We start from the raw sequence: 4,927 nt of genomic DNA, 5'->3' as shown, positions 1-4,927 counted from the left end.
ATTGCAGCCAAAATTTAATGGAGGGGACATTCCATCTTTGCTACTTGCATGGGTAGAACATGGAAGGGGGAAGTCACAGGTTATAAGCTCAAGTCAGTTGGCGTAGAGTGCCGTGGGTCACTTTCATTTGTGGGAGGAACTAGTGGTGACACATAGAGGGTGCACGGGGAAGAAACACTGCTGGCCCTTCTGGGCATGCTGTTGGCACTTCCAGGTCAGTGCAGTTAGCTGTGTGAGGCCCCCTCCTGCCATTCCCCCCCGGTTGCTGACTGGCTGCTGTGGCGGCAAGTGCCCCTCCCAGACTCAGGAGGCACCAGTTGCCCATGGGAGGAACCAATTGTGTTCCACTCGTCAGCTACCACCCACCTTAAGCTGAGCAGCCCCCAGCCAGTAAGGTGCTGACCTGCCATGGTCCATCTGCCTCATTTGTTGCTTGGGGTTAGACCAAGTCAAAAAAACAGGTGGCAAATCAAGTACCAGGCAGGCAACATGCAAAGAAGCTTAAAACCTTCCAGCTTGGAAGCTGGAATGTCAGGACCATGTGGCCTGGCATGAATGACAATTTACAGATGATGGACAATGTCCAGAAGACTGCATTGATTGATCAAGAGGTGCAAAAACATAACATTGACATTGCAGCCTTGCAGGAGACAAGATCAGCCAACTCAGGCTCCATTGGTGAAGCCAACTACACATTTTCCTTGGAAGGCAGGAGTGTAGAAGACGCTCACCTACACAGCATCAGATTTGCAGTTTGCAACAGGTTGGTAAAAATCATTGAGACCTCCACTGGAACATCAAATCGTTTCATCCAACTTCAACTACAGTCAACTGACAGTTTTGTTAACATCATTAGCACCTATGCTCCAACTTTACAGGCAAGTTCAGATGATAAAAGATAACTTCTATGATGCTCTGCACCAAGTCATTGAGCACCTACCATCAAATGAGAGGCTTTTCCTCCTAGGGGACTTTAATGCTCAAGTAGGTGCAGATCATGACTCTTGGTCAACCTGCCTGGGACATCATGGCATTGGGAAGATGAGTGAAAATGGCCAATGTCTTCTCAAACTCTGCACCTTAAACCACCTGCATATCACTATCACCTACTTTGTAGGCAAAAAGAGTCAAGACGTATAATGGAGATGCCCACAATTTGGCCACTGGCATCATTTAGACCTCATGATCACCAGGAGGAAAGACTTGCCCAGTGTATTACATACCCACACTTATCACAGTGCAGATTGACACAGACCACTCCCTTATTGTTAGCAAAGTGCAAGTGAAACCAAAAGAGATTGCAGAGAGCCAAGAATTAACAGCCAAAGTCAGCCAAAAATTAACATACGCAGCACAAAGGTCCAAAGCAAGTGCCTCGACTTCCAAAGGACCTTTGAGTTAACTATGTCTACAAAAGCAACAACTGCAAATCCTGAAGGAACTTGTAGTAAACTAAGAGCAGTCATCCAGGAAACAGCTACAAAAGTATTTGGGAAAAAGAAATTGTCAAATAAAGACTGGTTTGAGGAACACTCAGAAGAAATGATAGCACTTGTTGAAGCCAAGTACACAGCCTACTTGAAACACAACCAGAATCCAACAGAAAAGTTCCAAGGCTAAGCTGAGAGATGCCAGGGCAATGGTACAGAAAACAGCCAGACACTGCTTAAGCAAGTACTGGACTGACTTACATTAAGAGATACAGTTTGCCTCTGACACAGGAAACCTGAGTGTTATATATGATGGCCTGAAGAAACCTCTTGGCCCAACTGTCACTCAAGTCTTGAGATGGCAAAGTAAAAATCACTGACAGAAACAAGCAGATGTCATGCTGGGTCGAACATTACTTAGAGCTTTAACCCCACGAAACAGACATTTCAGAAGAGGCACTGGATCAACTTCCAATACTAAGTGTACTGGCACAGCTAGACAAAAACCCTACAGTTGAAGAACTTAGCAAGGCCATAGACTCTCTAGCAAGTAGAAAAGCACCAAAGGAAGATGGAATCCCATCTGAGGTTCTCAAGTGTGGGAAGGGTATCCTGCTTCATCAACTCCTAGTTTACTGCTGGAAGGAAAGTCAAGTACCCCAGGACATGCATGATGCTAACATCGTCACCCTCTACCAGAATGAGGGAGACAAGGGTGACTCCAACAACTATAGGGGCATCTCTCCCCTCAACGTCACAGGAAAGGCTTTTGCCAGAGTCATCTTAAAATGCTTGCAACAACTTGCTGCCCATGTCTACCCAGAATCACAGTGTGGATTCAGAGTAGGGAGATCACCAGTGGACATGATATTTTCCTTATGCCAACTGCAAGAAAAATACAGAGAACAAAATAAGTCACTGTACATAGCATTTTGTCAACCTAATCAAAGCCGTTGACGCTGCTGGCAGAACAGGTTTGTTCAAGGTTCTGGTAAAGATTGGATGCCCCCCAACATTACTCAGCATGATACACTTCTTCCATGAAAACATGCAGTTCAGTTTGATGCATCAACCTCTGACAGGTTTGAGATGAAGAGTGGAATGAAGCAGAGTTGTTTTGTGGCACCCACACTCTTTGAAATCTTCTTTTCTATGCTGCTGCATTACACTTTTGATGGCTTGGAGGAAGACATACCTTTCCACAAAATCAGATAGCAAACTGTACAATCGATCATATCTAAAGGCCAAGATAAAAGTGAGGCACATACTTATTAGGGAAGCTCCTTTTGGCTGAAGATGCTGCACTCACCACCCATGAAGAAGGCCAACTACAAACTCATGAAATCACCTCTCCCATGCTTGCAAGATGTTTGCTCTGACCATCAGCATCAAGCCGTCTGTGGTTCTAGAACACCCTGTTCTTCAGTCACCATCTATCAGCCTTGACAATACACCCCTCAAAGCAGTGAATAATTTCTGCTACCTTGGATACACAGTGAGTGATGATCTGTTACTGGATGGAGAGCTAAATGTGCGCATTGGAAAGGCTGTTACTACTTTCAATAAGCTCTTCAAAAGAAGTCTGGAACAACACAAAACTCACAATCAAAACTAAGCTGCTTGTGTACAAAGCCTGTGTCCTCATGTATAGCAGTGAGACATGGTCAACATATGCATATCAAAAAAAGAACCAGAACAGTTTCCACCTACACTGCTTATAGCACATCCTTAACATCAAGTGGCAAGACAAAAATCACCAACACAGAGGTCATTGCCAGAACCAACCTGCCAACCATCACTACACTACTCAAACAACAGTGTCTACTCTGGCTTGGCCTTCTTCACAGGATGGAAGATGGGCATCCTGAAGGATGTCCCGTATACATAAAATGACAGATGCGGAGAAAAGAGTAGGGTGCCCAGAACTGCACTTCAAAGATGTCTATAAGCAGGATATGAAGGCTTTTGGAATTGATCCAAACCTTTGGGAGGACAATGTGGTGCTCCCTTCTCAATCATGGAGTCCAACATCATGATGAGAAATGGTTGCTTGAATTACAACAGAAAAAAAGTGACCAAAGGAAACAGCCTGTCAGCACAGTAGCCCCTAATTCCATGTACACCTGTAACCACTGTGGCAGGACTTGCAAGTCTGACATTGGTCTTTACAGCCACAAGAGAAAAATGCACCACCAGTCAGTAGAATAGCTGCAATATCCACCATCACTTGCTGAAGAACATGGGCCATATTTATTATATTAGTGGGAAGAAGTTTTCAACATAGACTTCATTTAATTTTAGTCAACTTTTATTATAATAATTTTAATTATATTTATAGTACATGGCTTTGATGCAGAAGATTTACTTTAATTTAGACCTTTCTTGGAGGAGAGAAAATAAGGCTTCTTAGATACTGGAAAATATAATAGTTAGGTTGTACACTGTCACAGGGCGGGGACCCAGGAATGGCCGTGATCTCTCCTGGCACCCCTTACCGTGCCAAGTTGACTATCAAGCACCCTCGTTCTCACCCGCCACGTCTTTGATGACAGGAGTATTATAAGGAAGGCTGCCTTTTGTCCCTTGGACACAGTGCTCTTATTTATCCTGGCCCCATTCTGTGTAGATTGATTTGGTGCCCTCCCCAGCCTTATGGGCTGTGCGTGGCTCCTACCACCCCTTATACCATGCCCCAAACCTCTCAGATATACCGGACGTTGTCTTGTCAAACTCCTTTGCTGTGCCTTCACGGTGTACCCTTGCTATAGCCCGCGCCCCCACGGATGTCCTCTGGGCTTGTCCTAGTCGCCCCACTGGGGCCTTTCTCCACGCTCCCCGCAGACTCTCTCTGGCCTCTCTCATGGCCGTGCCCACACTGGGGCTCCCTCTTACAATCCCGCCCGCACTGGGCTCCTGCCTCGCGCTCCCTGCCCACACTGGGGCCTCGTCTCGCAATCAGGGCTCAGGTGGCCGTAGCTGTACCTGGCCCCCAAATTCCCCTCCCTGGGGCTTCTATTCCTCTGTGTGCCCTCCCTGGGGCTTCTCACAATTGGGGCTCAGGTGGCCGTAGCCATGCCTGGCCCCCAATGCACTGTGCCCCTTCTCAGGGCTGAGGTCAGTGCACCCCCTCCTCAGGTCTACAAACCCCACTGAGGCTCAGGTGGCCATAGCTGTGCCTGGCCCCAGACCCGCCTTCTCAGGTCGCTCACCCACGCCATAGCTCCAAGCCTGTGTGCTCGCCCGCTCTGGGGCTTCCCCCACACAACACTGCCCCACTGGGGCCGGGGTCTTTACGCCCCCAAAACACAGCACCCTCTCCAGCGCCAGGAACCTCCACGCTACTGGGGAGCTCCTATGAGGCCTCCTCCAACCCCTACAGCCTCATCCACTCCTCCAGTGTAACAACTACCAACAGAAAACTCAAGTCCCTGGGCTAGAACATAAACTCCAAGCCCTCTGGCTAGCCATCGTTCAAAACCCTACCAGGGCTTGCTCCC

The sequence above is a fragment of the Crocodylus porosus genome, unplaced genomic scaffold (assembly GCF_001723895.1).
Source record: "Crocodylus porosus isolate Cpor-Errol unplaced genomic scaffold, CroPor_comp1, whole genome shotgun sequence".
NCBI lineage: Eukaryota > Metazoa > Chordata > Crocodylia > Crocodylidae > Crocodylus > Crocodylus porosus.
This window is presented reverse-complemented; position numbering follows the sequence as displayed.